This window comes from Musca domestica, unplaced genomic scaffold (genome assembly GCF_030504385.1).
Source record: "Musca domestica strain aabys unplaced genomic scaffold, Musca_domestica.polishedcontigs.V.1.1 32, whole genome shotgun sequence".
NCBI classification, from domain to species: domain Eukaryota; kingdom Metazoa; phylum Arthropoda; class Insecta; order Diptera; family Muscidae; genus Musca; species Musca domestica.
This window is the reverse complement of record NW_026712311.1, coordinates 5765692-5782295: the sequence shown is the minus strand read 5'-3', so window position 1 is coordinate 5782295 and position 16604 is coordinate 5765692. Positions and strand designations below refer to the sequence as shown.

At 35.2% G+C, this 16604-nt stretch overlaps 2 protein-coding genes across 2 annotated transcripts in view; both read right to left on the bottom strand.

Moving 5' to 3' along the window:
- LOC101891483 (dual specificity tyrosine-phosphorylation-regulated kinase 2) overlaps positions 1 to 6755 on the bottom strand; it is a 172527-nt gene extending 165772 nt beyond the window's left edge. Inside the window, exon 1 of the mRNA XM_005188269.4 lies at positions 5492 to 6755. The gene's annotated coding sequence lies outside the window, so the exon portion shown is untranslated. The remainder of the gene's footprint in view (positions 1 to 5491) is intronic.
- The window catches only part of LOC131803665 (large ribosomal subunit protein P1-like), a 46324-nt gene that overhangs the window by 19125 nt on the left and 10595 nt on the right, over positions 1 to 16604 (bottom strand). The window lies entirely within an intron of this gene.

Genomic DNA, 16604 nt, shown 5'->3' with positions numbered 1-16604 from the left:
CGAATTTGAAAAAATTCCGGTGAATAATATCGCTGAAATCATTAAAATACCGAATATCGGGAGGTATGGGGGCTATACGAAGACGTGGACCTGCACAGACAATTTTCTGTCACAGGTTGTAGTACTCGTAGCGAACTTCAAATACCTAATTTAATATATTTCAGGTCTTCTGGAGACACAGAAGACCTTTCAAATATCCTCCAAAGGCTGTAGGCCTATCAATGATATTCTATAGATGGAAGATGCATCTCTGCGGTCTTTAGTAGTGAAAAGAACTTCTATAAACCCTTCAAAAGTCTTTCATAGGCAGAAAAAAGATCTTTCATTTGAAGAACTACTTCAGAGGCCTTCGATAATAATAATAAAAAAAAAGAACCCTTAAAAAATATTTCTAAAAAAAGTCTTTCAAAATTCTGCTATAGAGAAAATACCCCTTATCGGCCTTCCATATACAGAAGACCTCTCACAGATTTTCGATATAAGAAGGCCTTTCGGAGGTCTTTCATTGAAAGAACTTTTCAAATGTCTTCGATAAAACTAAGACCTACAGAAGACCCAAAAGAGGTTTTCCAAACACAAAGCATTATAAACGAATAAGAGCTTCCTTCTATGGAAACAGAACTCTTAACTCTCTCTTCCACAGTCGGAAAACCTTCAAAATACCCTAAAAAGGTTGTCCATAAACTCAGAACATTATAAATAATTTTCATAGAGATAAAAGCTCTCTTCTATGGAGACTGAACTTTCTTCAACAGTCAGAGGCCCTACCACTGGTATTCTATAGAGACAGTAAAGGAGACTAAACAGAAAACCTTAATAAGGACATCTATAAAGAAAAAAAAACGCTTAAAAGTTTTCTATGGAGAGAGAACTTCTAAAATGTGGTCTTTGAAGAGGAGACCCATCAAGGGCTTGCTGAGAAGAGTAGGCCCTATGACTGCCTTGTAAAGGAAGGAGACCCCTCAAAAAGTTCTATAGGAGGAAGATTCTATTACAAAAAGAGAGCTTCTCCAGATCTATGACTTTTAAAGATCTTCTATTGACAGGAATCCTTTCGAAGATCCTACATCTTCGAAGGTATTCTGTCTTCAAAAAAAAACTTCTTTAAAGAAAAAAAAACCTTACAACATTTTTCTTTAGAGAGGAAACCTCTAGTAGGTATTCTTTAGATAGGAGATCCATAAAGGGCCTGCAAAAAGAGGAGGCCATTCCACGGTCTTCTAAAAGGGTTTTATGGGGGGAGATCTATTTAAGGTATTCTATGAATTCCATTGAAAAAAGACCCTTTCAAGGCTTCTCTAGATACATGATTTGATAGCCTCTTCTATAGACAGGAAACCTTTCGAAGATCCTTGGTATTCTGGAAAAGTTAACCTTAAAAAGGTGTTCTATTTATAAAGAAGAATTCTTAAAGGGTTCTGAAGAAATATGATTTTTTTATAGACAGAAGCCTAATAAGACTTCCTGTAGACAGTTAACTTTTCAAAATTTTCTATAGACAGAAAACTTTTATAAATTTTCTATAGACGGAAAACTTCTCAAGGTCTTTTGTAGACGGCGGTCTTTTAGAAGGTATGCCATAGACAAGAGTTCGTCAGATGGTCTTCTAAAAATATAAGCTCATTGAAATTTCTTCTGTAGAAAGATGGTCTTTGGAAGATATTCTATATATTCTTCAACAGAGAATATTATAATCTCGCCACCACCTTCAGATTCCCTTTGTTGCCAGGAAAAGTCATCCAAAGTTCATTGCTTTCACAATTATTTTCTAAGTCATCAAAAAAAAAAAACACTTCCTACCAATATTACATTTCTTAATAATTCATAGCTAATATGCCTTCAATTACACACCCACACACACAGGCACATTACCACCACTATTATCCTGTCAATTCGTAATTGTCTCAATCGCATATTCATTTCCAAGAAAATTAATCCACAAACAGGTTGAAGTAACTCTCCAACAATGGCTAAGCTAATAAAGAAGATCCGGCAAAACAAACGTATAGAGTGAGAGGAAAAATGAACCAAACACTTGTAGAGATTCCTCTTAAGGGCTTGGCAATGCTAAGGCAAACGAGAAATATGCACGCGCAGTACCTCCGCAATGTAGTTGTAGTCGTAGTAGATTGTCATGGAGCAAAACTTAATTCCCTGATTATGAGAGTCAAAAAAGAACGAAAAAAATATGAAATAAAAAAGTGCGCCTTGAAACTACTCCGAGAGAAGGTTAATAAAGAAGGATAATAAAAGAAAATCAAGAGACAAAAAAAAACATCCGTAATGTGAAGTAGTTGTGCGAGAATTGAGAATAATAATGAGTAGAGGAATAACTATTCCAGGAAGACACAAAACTAAATCAAAACCAAGTCCTTGGGGGAATCAAACAAACGAGATGAAACCATCAAGACACACAGAAATGACGAAAGCTCGAATAGGGTAGGTGAATAATTTAGAAGTAAAGAAGAATGTGTTTTGACTTTTGCAAGGGAATATAAAATTTGTTGACAGAAATTTAACGGAGAGCTTTAGACAAACAAATTCTCATTTTAAGAAGCCAAATTTGTCCAAAATTGTTTAGATTTATTTACAACTTTAAGAAGATATAATTCGAAAATTATTTAAAAGGCATTATAAAATTTCGAAAAAAAAAATTAGAGAGAAAATTCTCTCTATGAAAATTTAGAAGACTTCCCGAGAAAGAAGACGCTAAATGACCTTCCAAGTGGAGTTTTCATCCAGACATAAGTTTTTCAAAAGACAAAAATTATTTAAAAGACATAAGTAATTTTTTTTCCGAACTTCGCACATTAATTTCAATTTCTTGTCCATGTATGAATCAATGTTATCGGAAATTCTTAAAATAACAACGGTAAATTACCCCAAAAATATCAATCTAATCACTCTGCAATGGGGGGCATTACTTAAATTTGTTTATGTTTGGAAAGGAAGCCACTACTCATTGTTTTGTTATCACCGGTAGCTTCTAATGAATGAATGAAAGTGTCTGAAAATGCGCAAAACAAATGAATATATTATAAATGTCAAATGAATCAACATATGTTTCTTTTTTTGGAAATAAATGCAATTTTGGGGGAGATAAAGAAAGGTGGGCTGTTTTTCTTTTCTTTTTTTTTTTTGAATATTTGGTAGGGAAATCGAAATTAGCAAGAATTACAAAGGAAATGTTTGTTGCATTTGGAAAATAATAGCTTCTATCGGGTTGGGTCCTTATATTTGGAACAAAAAAGCTATTGCTATTGATAACACAGCCCCTTTTAAAGTTGAAATATTTTCCGCCCTAGAATGAGTTGAGGAATGAAGTATATTTTAGAATGTTTATATATTTTTAAGATGTTTTTCTATTTTTTGTTTTTATAATATCTATATTTAGATGTGGAAACACCTGAGTTAAGGCGGGAATACATAAAGCGCTTATCTGGTTGGCTTAAGTCATCGGCTGGCTACTTCGGAAATGAACAGAGGAGCCTAGGGCCAAAATCGAACTAAGTCAAGCCGATGACTTAAGCCAGCCAAATATGCGCTTTATGTATTTCCACCGCTTTATGTATTTCCACCCTTAGACATTGGATTTGTGTGTGTGATTTATTTTTATACCCTCCACCATAGTATGGAGGGTATACCAAGTTTCTCATTCCTTTTGTTACACCTCGAAACATACATTTTAGAGCCCACAAAGTATATTTATATTCTTGATTAGCATAAAATTCTATGGTGATTTAGCGATGTTCGTCCGTCCATCCGTCTGTGGAAATCACTCTAGCTTCCGAACGAAATGAAGAAGGTTGATAAAATTTTACTCAAATGTGGATTATGTCTGCAGGACTTTTGGTATTGAAAATGGGTCATGTAGGTCCACGTTTTGGTATAAACCCCATATAATTGTATCTCCCTATTTTCGGCATTTCGGTGATTTAAGCTACATTATTCACTGGAAATGTTTCAAATTTGGTACTTGGGGTTCGTAATGGGTACTTCAGCCTATAACAGAAAATTGTCGGTGCAGGTCCACGTCTTCGTATAGCCCCCATATGTATAATGGTACCTCCCGATATTCGGTATTTTGATGATTTTAGCGACATTATTCACCGGAATTGTTTTAAATTTGGTATTTGAAGTTCGTAATGGATACTACAGCTTATCACAGAAAATTGTCTGTGCAGGTCCGCATCTTCGTATAGCCCAGATATAATTGTACCTCCCCATTTTCGGTATTTTAGTGATTTAAGCGACATTATTAATCGGAAATGTTTCAAATTTGGTATTTAAAGTTCGCAATGGATAATACATCCTATGACAGATAATTGTCAGTGCAGGTCCGCGTCTTCGTGTAGCCCCCATATAATAGTACCTCCAATTTTTCGATATTTTGATGATTTTAGCAACATTGTTCACCGGAATTGTTTCAAATTTGGTATTTAAAGTTCGTAATGGATACTGCAGCATATCACAGAAAATGGGCCATATAGGTCTACGTCTTCGTATAGCCCCCATATGACTGTACCTCCCGATATTGGGTATTTTGATGATTTTAGAGACATTATTTATCGGAACTATTTCAAATTTGGTAGTTGAAGTTCGTAATGAATACTACAGCCTATGACAGAAAATTGTCGGTGCAGGTCCACGTTTTCGTATAGCCCCCATATAACGCTATCTCCCGATATTCGGTATTTTAATGATTTTAGCGGCAATATTCACCGGAAATGTTTCAAATTTGGTATTTGAAGTTCCTAATGGATACTGCAGCCTAAGACAGAAAATTATCTGTGTAGTTTTTTATCTCACCCTGTGTAGACAATGTTCCGTGGATCTAAATGGACAATAATCTGCCACAAGAGTTAGAACCCCTAACGAGTTCTTAGTAGAGAATTTCAAACAATTCTATTAGAAAATATAATTTAAATCATAAAAATACCGAATATCGAGAGGTACAGTTGGGTGATATACGACAATGTGTAACCTGCATACGGACAAAATTCGCACGACTTCAAAATATTAGCTTATTATCTCATTAGTATTTCGGGGAATTACAAACGGAATGACAAAGCCTCCATAGTATGGTGAAGGATATAAAAAGCGATGCAACCATGCACTCAGAGTTACTCACTTTACTTTTACTTTTTGTCAGTAACATCCTAAAAGTATGCACCATTCATGGCAGTTTTAATTTTAAATTATCCCTTCACAGTGTACCAGTTATGGTGTAAAGAAAGCAATTTTTATTACAACTGATTTTTGGACGAGCCTTTCAAAATACATTACCAAAAGATTAAACAATTTCTGATAATAAATAAATCAGATAAAATATCTTATTTTGACCAGCTGATATAACACCTTATCGTTACACCATGGTAGCGATGCTATTGCACTTTATTTAACATAGTTATAATTATTGTCATTATTTATTATATTACAAAAAATAACCATTTTAAAAAATATATTTTTTTTTCTTAATTTTAAGACCTACCTTTAAATTTCCAAAATTAAATCTCTTCGAATTGTAATAGTTTCCTCTCTGTGTTTTATTATTTTTTTTTTCTCTGATACTGATGCTTACAGCTGTTTAAAATCCAAATCTATTTCTTTTCAAGTTTTCCAACACTGAACCAGTTTTTTTACTTCTTTTCAAATTTCAGGTTTTTTCTTTTGGTGTCTTGGGACAACTTCAAATGGCCAACTTCACACAAAAAAAGGATGCTGTTTGGTGAGTTTCTATATGCACTATATATACAACAACAACAAAAACACACAGTGGCTAAAGTTGTTGTTCTCTTCTCTGGCAATAATAAAAAAAAACTCCTTTAGCAGTGACTGACTGACTGACGGTCATAAAACTCTCGCATATAGGTACACAGAAATAATGATTTAACTATTTTGTCTGGTAGATATTTTTTGTTGTTGGGGTTTTTGGCTTGTTATTATTGTTGTTGGTGTTGTCGTTTGGTTGGTTTGCTGGCTGGCTGCTCTTTAGATACAGACTCTATTCTGTACATCAAAATTTGGAGTCTGTGGAGGAAGTATCTGAGATCTCCTTCTCGTCACTGTATTTGTGTGTGTATACCTCAAAAAGGTGGCAATGCCAATGTATTTGTAAGTTGTACAAAGTTGGCGCAGTAGACGAGGTTCAAAGGATTTGATTCTTTGTTGGTGTTTCCTTTCTTATTTTGTTAAAAAAAAACAAATTTTTATTAAATTTTCGAGCCACTTTTCGCAACAGAGATAAAATTTAATTTTATTGTTTAAAAGTTAAACAATTCTCACAATAGCTTTATTTATCTTCTTTCTTTTTCTCTCTTTTTCCGTTTTGCAAATTAATATTTAATCACTTGTTTTGTTTTTTTTTTTCTTATTGGATTTTATTAAAATTCGATTTTAATTTGAAGCAAAACTAAAAATTCTTTTTTTTTTTATCAAATTTTTGTTCATCTCCCAATTTTATTTGGTTTTGGTTTGGAAAACGAAATATTTAACCGCCGTTTTTTATTTTCTTTTTTATTTCCTTAGTATTGATTGTGGGGGGCTTAACGAATTTTATTTTATTTTTCTACAACTTCTTTTTTCTTCTTCAACACAAAAAAACTCAACTCTTTTTTTGTTGTTTGGTACAAAGAAAAACAATAATTGGAAAAAATTTCCTCCGCATTAGTTCAACGAAAACAACCGCACAGTCGCGTTTAACGTCCGGAACTGAATACAAGAAATTCACAGCAACCACAGCACACAATCGATATGGGTTGTTGTTTTACGGCAGAGTTGAGCAGAGCGCACGGCTAACATTGGCAGAGCACCAATTTAACATTTACAACAGCTCCCCAGAGCTAACAGAGGAAATCAATAACGTTCAACAGACACACACAGCCACACGCACGCACACATTCTCTCAGCAACTCAGTGAGTAACAGTAGCATGCTCCACCACCAGACACACAAAATAAAAACACCCCACACAATGGGTAATGCAATGTAGGTTGTGGAGCTCTCACTCTCGTTCTCTTTTCTTCTCAGAGATTATGGTCTCTGTTCTCACGCACATTTCCACTGCCTCCCCACTCTGTGTGTGGTTGCTGGCCCATGTTAAATGTTTTGTTATTGTTTGTTGTTGTGCTGCTCTCAATTGTAAACAAAAAAAGTTATTCCCCACACAAACAACAGTGGGGAGTTTTCATGGACTACTCAATTATTGTTGGGCTTCTGGGGGGAGCTATGCGCTTTGCATTGTTATGGATTTATTTATAATTTCTTTCTCGTGCTCATGAATATTTTAGAGAGCCCCCCACACATGGGGAACTCAGTCTCTCTCCCATTGTGTTGAATTAATAATTACTGAGAATTAAAATGGAAAACGTGTATTTAACAGAGGGTCAGCAGCCGAGCAAACTGGAATATTTACAGAATGCACATGAAATCAGTGGCGTCCAACAGTGTGGGGGCAAAGTTACATGGAATTATGTACTAATTATAATTAAAATTCCATTTTATTAAGACGTGATGGAAATGAAAATTATATCTTATTTAAATTCAATAATAGTATATAAATACTAATTATAATGCCATATAGAAGACAACTGGATTTCAAGACAATTTATAAATTTATTCGTAGATTTTCGTTAAATGTTTCTTTCCATTGTACAAAAATTTTAGTGTTCAAAATAATTATTCCAATATAACTTCTTTAAACCTGTATTTAACTGTTGTCTATAAGGCAAATCTCCAGAAATGTGTGTACCCTCCATCGTACTATGGAGGACAGATTTATTTTCTAATTTCGTTTAAAATCCCTTCTATCAGCAAGCCTTATATATCATATGGTACATTCCGATATTCGTTTTTTTTTTACGATTTTAAACACATTTCCACGAATTTGTTTCAAATTTAGCATTTGAAACTCGCAATATATAACAGTTCCTTTAGCAGAAAAATTTTCTATGCATAGTATATTGCCTACGAGTATAGTCCAACTTAGCTGTACCGCCCACTCTACGATTTTTTAAAGACTTCTCGAAGCGATTTTGCTGACATTTTAATTTTAAAATGGAATTCTTTTTAATATTGAAATCCGATACCTTCATTTTTATGGATTTTCTTTACGTTATGGTTGGGGGTATTAAAAATTCGGTCCTGCTGATCTTAACGCTATTTTCCTTATCTTCTTTCCCGCAACATACTTTTAAATTAGATTCAATTTTCAGCTCTTTATTTGTCTCCATGAAGCAAGTAATATTCTTGATGCTATGTTTCGAAAGAGATCTATAATTCGGGGCATATATACGTTTTGTCAAGTGCAAGTTTTCTCCAGGTTTTCCCCAAATTGTCATTTGGTACTATGATCCCGAACGACTCCCCCGATATTCGATGTTTTGACGAAATTTTCCAAGTTTGGCTTGGGCCTTCCTCATTGCGAAGGGCATTACAGTTCACCTCTAGCAACCGTAACACTATTTTATTTGTTTTGAAGGAGAGTTACATTTTTCACAAAACTAAATTTGAGATATCACACCCACTGGCACATTATCTAAAGAAAAATCAGTCAAATCTGACCGATATTGTTACTTTTATATGAAATTTGAAACCATTTCGGTAAAAAATGTCACTAAAATCAACAAAATACCGAATATCGGGGAGGTTATATGGGGGATATATTGTTGATTTAATACACAAAATCCATCGTATCCTTGAATCTTCAGTTTTTCTCTTCTTGGCTCTTGTACACGATCTCAGCTGCCCTGTCCGTAGCATAAACGAACACACCAATCAGAAAAGAATATTTCATTTCAAAATTTTTACTCTAAGAGGAAATTTTTATTCTATTTCGATCATTTTGACACCTAATTTTATTTAAAAACAAATAAAAAAGCTGTAAGTTCGGCCGGGCCAAACTTTGAATGCCTTCCGCAATTTGGAACGAATTTGAAAATAATAAAATCCGTTAAAAATTCTGTTAAAATGTTAAAAATACCGAATGTAGCCATTATATTTTGGTCTATACGACGACGTGGACCTGAATAGGCAAATTTGTCATAAGCCATAACAATATTCAAATTCAAAACTTGAAAAAAATTGGTGAATAATGTAGTTAAAATCATCAAAATACCGAATACAGAGAGGTACCAAACCGTTGACCTGCACACACAATTTTCCATGTTAGGCTGTAGTATTCATGACGAACTTCAAATATAAATTCGAAACAATTCTGGTGAAAAATGTCGCTAAAATCATCAAAATTCCAGATAACGAGAGGTACCGTTATATGGGCCTATATGAAGACGTGGAGCTGCACAGACAATTTTCTGTAATAGGCTGCAGTACCCATTACGAACTCCAAATACCAAATTTGAAACAATTCCGATGAATAATGTCGTTAAAATCATCAAAATACCAAATATCGGGAGGTACCGTTTTATGAGGGAAATACGAAGACGTGGACCTGCACAGAAAATTTTCTGTTATAGGCTGTAGTACCCATTACGAACTTCAAATACCAAATTTCAAACAATACCGGTGAATAATGTCGCTAAAATCATCAATATACCGAATATAGGGAGGTGCCGTTATATGGGGGCTATATGAAGACGTGGACCTGCACAGACAATTTTTTGTCACAGGCTGTATTATCCATTACGAGCTTCAAATACCAAATTTGAAACAGTTCTGGTGAAAAATGTCGCTAATATAATCAAAATACCGAATAAAGCGAGGTACCATTGTATGGAAGCAATAAAAAGGCGTGGACCTGCACAGACAATTTTCTGGCATAGACTGTTATACCCATTACGAACTTCAAATACCAAATTTGAAACAATTCCGATGAATAATGTCGTTAAAATCATCAAAGTACCGAATATCGGGAGGTATCGTTATATGAGAGCTATACAAAGACGTGGACCTGCAGAGACAATTTTCTGTCTTAGGCTGTACTGTCCATTTCGAACTTCAAATACAAAATATCAAACAATTCCGGTGAATAATGTCGCTAAAATCATCAATATACCGAGTATAGGGAGGTGCCGTTATATGGGGGCTACATGAAGACGTGAACCTGCACAGACAATTTTCTGTCTTATCCATTACGAACTTTAAATACCAAATTTGAATACATAATATACATTTGAATAAAATTTTATCAACCTACTTCATTTCGTTCGGAAGCTAGAGTTATTTCCACAGACGGTTGGTCGGACATCCCTAAATCGACATAGAATTGCAATATATATATACTTCGTGGAGTCTTAAAATGTATATGTCGAGGTGTTAAAAACAGAATGACAAATTTAATATACCCTCCATACCATGGTGAAGGGTATACTCCTAGGTGTATATGATATAGTGTTTGGGATTCCAATCCAAAAGGACTATCCGGAGCACATATTTGCTCATTTTCACTTGGAAGCGTAACTTGCTCCCGCGCAGGATTGTTCGAAGAGTGGGAGTTTTCTGGATCTTACAAAACATACGCATACATAGAAATAAAACAATCCTATGACAGAAATCAAAGAGCGCTCGACAAGAGTATAATCTACTAGACTTTAAACAAAACTTGCGCCCACTCAAAAACGAGGGAAATATGCTCGCTCATATTCGAGCGACATCGAAAAACTGAGTTTGCTCGATTTTTTCATGCTCCCTGGAGAGTACTCGCTCGAATTCGAGTGAGTTTCACTTTTTGTGCAGACCACCTTTGTCAACTTTTTGTTAAAATTAGGAAATAAATGAATTTTTTAAAGTGGAAAAATATGTAAAAATATAGCATTTTATGTGAGATACGGATCGACGTGCTAATTTGTATATATGAGGATTCAATTAAAATTTCTTGTTTTTCAGGCTCCATTTTCTCTATGATTGTAAATTATTTGTTAGGATAGTTATAATATCTATGATAAGAATATATTTCTGCCCTCCCAAAAATTTCCAATCTGACTTCAAAAGGATATTCAGATTATATGCTCAGCTGATGTCCTTACTTAAGTACCTTAAATAAATCAAACATATATTCAATATAAGTACCTACGTACCATGAAACGCAAAACGTGACTATTCACAAAGTAATCCGCGTTAATCCTCGGCAACAGAGACTACATAGTTCCGTATTGGATTATCGATTGTAAATCAAATGTTTGCTTTGTTTTTTGAAAGCACGTGCTAAGGGCTAGGAATATTGGCGAAATTAACAACAAAGACAAGGGACTGGAAATTAATCACCACTAACCCAAAAACCATTGACCAAATAATCATCAATTTTTACTTCAATGAGATTTATTGGAAGGGAAATAATGTGGATTTAGAATTTCCTTGTAATTGGTTTATAATAGCTAACTAGAATTAAATATTTCTCATGAAGCATGAAATTTAATTGGGTGTCTTGAATTGGAATCTATTAGAGCTTCACAAAACCAATCGCAAACCACAAAAATAAACTCCTTACCCAAAGCCATAACTCTCAATAAACACATACATATCATGTTCCCTTCACTTGAATTTTCATAGGGGTTAGAAAAAAAGTGTCCCAATTCTTCACCAGCCATATATTGTAATTATTTTCACATAAAAATTCCCGAATGGACACAAACCATTAAAGAGAAAATTATAACACCACTTTACTTCAATAGCCCTTCTTAGCACGACATGTCACTGCAATGAGAGGGCTGAATGCAGTCAGCACAATATTTGAAGCTTAGATCTACCCATAGACATTTTAGCCCTTCACACACAATAAATATTAGACTGTCGTTGTTGTCCAACCCCTATGGCAGCAGTAATGGATAATAAACATGATGCAGAGTCGTATGTGGGGTACTTGAAATGTGAGAGGAATTGCATACAATACTTAGCTGAGGGAGGGAGTGTTTCTTGTGGGATTTGTAAAGTATTTTGGTCGGTTTCGCCCGAAGACCTTCTTATACTCCTCTGACACTTTTTTAGACATAGAAAAACCTCTAAGGCTCTTATACATATAATAGAGCTATTGACGCTATTTCAGACGAGCTTCTACCGAATCTCGATTTCGAGCGAGTTTCACTTTTTCCTCGAAAAGCGGGGACCCTTCTAATAGAATAGCAAAGAGCAAATGTGAAAACTCAAATTTTTCCGTGTAGCTCAAATAATTGCGAGTATGTTCTGCTCGTTTTAGAGTGGGAGCAAAATTCGTTCAAAAAGGAGCAGATTTCACAGCTTATCGAGCGGTCGTTTAATGTTTGTCATACCGTTGTCTTATTTATATCACAGGAGTGACTCAGAAGCGCTCTCACATTAAACAAAAGAGTGAAAAGTAAACTCCATACAACACTCCCTCTCTTCGAGCAATCTCGCTCACGAACAAATTTCACTCTCTTGTGCTTGTGCTCTGCCGGAAAAAGCATCAAATTTGACATGAATTATGGCCTTCAAACGGCCACTTAGACCGTCACACCCTGCCCGAACGTTGCCCTGCGCTATTTTGGCCCATTCCCGGCGAAGCGCTTGCTTGAGGTGTCCGACACTTTGGTATTTTTTTGTGTCAACCTTGCTTTCCAAAATACTCCAGACACAGTAGTCCAACGGATTGGTAACCGGTGATTTTGATGGCCATTGTGCGCCGGAAATGAAGCGAGGAACCTCATTTTGTAACCATTCTTGGGTGGCGCGTTCTGAGTGCGATGGTGCCGAGTCCTGTTGGGATGTCCAAGGTCTGCGGCCCAAATGTTTGTGTGCCCAAGTCTTTAATACACCCTCCAGAATATTTTCGCGATAATATTCGGCATTTATTCTGATACCACGTCGATTAATACGAGTGGAGAGCGATCTTTCGCTGTTATGGCGGCCCACACCATCACCATTGCCTGTGCTTAAGTTCTGGCCAACCGAAGGTGCACACTTTCAGCTGACCTCTTGGCAAGTAAACATGATCACTTTGTTTGTTTACAAACTGCTAAACAACCAATGTTTTCTCATCGGAGAAAACCAAATTCGACAGTTCACCACTTTCGGCCAAGCGAAGCAATTCTTTAGCTCTTTTGAGTCTATTTTCTTTCGGTTGCGGTGTAAGTTCTTGCACTTTTTTGAATTTCAATGACATTACCCCGAGCTCAGTTTTCAATATTTGCCGAATGAAATATTGCGATATGTTCAGCTCACGAGCCATTTCTGCGACGCGGATTTCGATGAAGTCGCTTTTTTTACTTCTTTACGAACCATTTCTGCTGATGTTGCTGTTTTCTTCCGTACACTTCCTTGACATCGGGCTACGCTACCAGTATCACGGTAACGAGCAATGGTACGAGTCACAAAAAATTTATTCACATTTAAATGCTGGAGTGCTCTAACGATGGCCACTTGTGGCTTTCAGCTAAATATAAAGAAATCACGCTTTTTTCTAGATAATTCTAACCAAAATGCTTTTGTTCTCTTGTAAACAATATGATGAGCTGTTGCTGGAATAATTTTAACAGCTGTCGGAGGAGTGGCTTAGAATTGACAGCAGTCTGAAGTTGGTTGAAGTTTTTTCATCTCACCCCGTATAAGTCATTCTAAAAGTCATCTATACGAAGAAGACCTCATTGACCTTTTTTCCACCGATCTTTAATACATAGATTAATAATAAAATAGGTTAGTGGTGGCAACCCTGCTGTGAGGGTAGTGCAATCCAAACAACCCTTAATCTCTTACTAATGATGCCATACAGTGACAAGAACATTGTTATGACATTATGACGATATTCGGATATGGATGTTGATGATGATGATGGTTAGTGGTTGGTGGTGGTGGTGCGTAGAGCATTACTCTCAACATAATGTAATATCTTGTTTACATCATCGGAGAGAAGAAATTTGTAATGCAAAGAGCGAGCGTGTGCTTGCATGCATTTGTATTAAGAGGGGGATGTGGTGGTGCCGAAGAAGTGTGTGCAGGAAATTCGATAAGATGAAGGCAAATTTAATAACTATTAAATATAAAACACCCCACCAAAAAACGAAAAAAAACACCCATCACCCGTCGTGTCGCCATTGAGTGCGAAGCGGTGGCGCGGAGGAAGTCAAGAAACTGAACCAAAACAAATTAACAGCACAGCATGTGGTCTGTCAACTGTTTCGGTTTCTTGTCACCATTCGGTGGCATGCTACACGGAAGCAATGGATTACATTGTACTGCTATGTAACGGCAAAACAAGGGGCAATGTTAACTTAACATTGATGGTTCGGATAAAGGAAGCGGAAAGGGGAGTGATAAGTGATTTACAAGGGGCTTTAGATATCATCTATTGAAAAGGGTGTTTAAGAAATCTACATGAATGACTTATAGTAGGCCTCTTTGAAGAACTTTTGCTATTTTATTATACCCATTTTTTCTAAAATATATTTTTTATGGTGCTATTAGTATGATTTTCAGGGATAAAAAAGACCAATTTGTAAAAATATTTTTGAGGCAATTTAAGATCCAAAAACGTGTATTATTTCAAAGGGAATCTCAGGACTATCAACATAAAGGGCATATAATTTTTTGTGGCCTTTTCATGCCTATTAACGCAGATTTCAGAAAAATATTTAATGGGTACTTTCAGGTGTCTCCACTTGCATTTTTTAAAATATATTTTGAGAGTCAATAGGAGATGGGAACGCAAAATTTTTTAAGATATATTTGTGATGGGCTATAGGAGATATGAACGTGGATTTTTTAAAAATTCGTCTCACTGGAATAATTTCGACAGCCGTCGGACGAGTGGCTTGGAAATGACAGCAGTCTGAAGTTGGTTGCAGTTTTTCCATCTTACCCTGTATAAATCATTTCTGTCATCTATACAAAGAAGACCTCATAGAATTTTTTCGTCGATCTTTTATATATAGACTTATAATAAAATAGGTCAGTGGACTCGAGGACCATCGGATTCATCTAAGTGGACTTTTTAAATAACACTTTGTAAAGATCTAGAATATATCGACGAAAATTTGCAAAAGATGTTTTTTGAAGTTTATAGGAGATAAAAACGTGGGTTTTTTCAAATATTATTTCTAATATAGACTTCGAGGCATATCAATATCATTTTTTGAGAGTCCTTCAGTGTTTTCAAAGTAGATTTTTAAAATCTTTTCTATTTTCCATTCTCAATTAAACATTTTTGAGGGATTTGAGGACCCTGTACTTGGACTTTAAAAATGCACTTTTAAACGAAGTTCCAGGCTTTTCAACAAGTTTTTCTCTTTTCTATTTTTAAATAATATTTTTTTTTTGAGGGATTTAGGGGTCCGTACCTTGGACTTTTAAGAATTCTTTTTTGAAAGAAGTTATGAGCTATGTTTTAAGGACTTTCAATGTGAATTTTTTCTGGCGATACCATAGACAATATCAATTTGTTTTTTTTTTCTTTTTTTTGGAAAAGATTTTTTGGGGAATTATGATAGATCTAAATGTGATTTTTTATATATTTTTCAGACAGGGAATTTTTGGGAGACTATAGGTGACATAAACATGGAATTAAAAAAACAATATTTTTAAGGGACTTTAGGGCGTATCAAATTGGATTTTTTTAAAAAATTTCATTTTCATGTAGATTTCTGAAAAAAAATTATATGGTGCTTTTAGGTTAAATTAAGTAGATTTTTAAAAAATATTTTTGGTGCTTACAGCGCTCCCAACCCCGGTTTTAAAAATGTTTTTTAAAGGATTTCAGCTGAGACCCTATTACAATATTTTTTACTTTTGAAATATTTCAAACGTTTTCAAAGTGGATATAAAAAATAGCTTCTTAAGGTCTTTAGGCCTTTAATTGAGTTTTTGAAATACATTTTTATTCCCTCAGCCACATGGCTACTGGGGCTATGTCATTTGATAAAGCCAAAACTTTGAACAAAATCCATTTCAGGACATTTGGAGTTGATCTAGGTATATATCCGTCTGTCTGTCTGCTGGCTGGTGCGATAATCCTCGCAGGGTGTATATAATTTGGTCCAAACTTGGTACTTCGTAATTTAATTATAAAACTTAGATCAAGTACGGAGATGGACAATGTCGGTCCACTCCATCTGGCACCTCCCATACAAAATGTCAAAATTTCCAAATTTTGCTCCAGCTTTGCAAATCCTAATATTTGCATTAGTTCTAGGTCAGGTGCGAAAAGGTCCACTCGATATCAAGTACCTCCCCCATAAAGAGTCAAAATTTTGAATACCCATGATGGTAGAGATCGGACCATTTCTTCAGGTACCTCCCCCATAGAAGGTCAACATTTTGAATACCCATGAAACTCATAAAACGCAAAATTAACATCCAATTCCATTCAGATTTGGCACATCTCAATACTTCCGTCAACACAAGATCTGTTATAAAGATGATAGAGATTGGACTAATCCTTCTGGTACCCCCACAAGGGTTCAAAGTTTTGAATAACCGAATCGATTATTTAATCCGAAAAAAGCATCCGATTCTCTTCAAATTACACACATCACAATATTTTTATCAACCCAAGATCAGCTGTGAAGATAGGATATATCGGTCCACTTCTTCTGGTACCTCCCCTCAAAGGGTCAACATTTAAAATATCAATGAAGCTTATAAAACGAGAAATTAACATACGATCACAGTAAGACTTGGTAAATCTCAATATTTCTATCAACA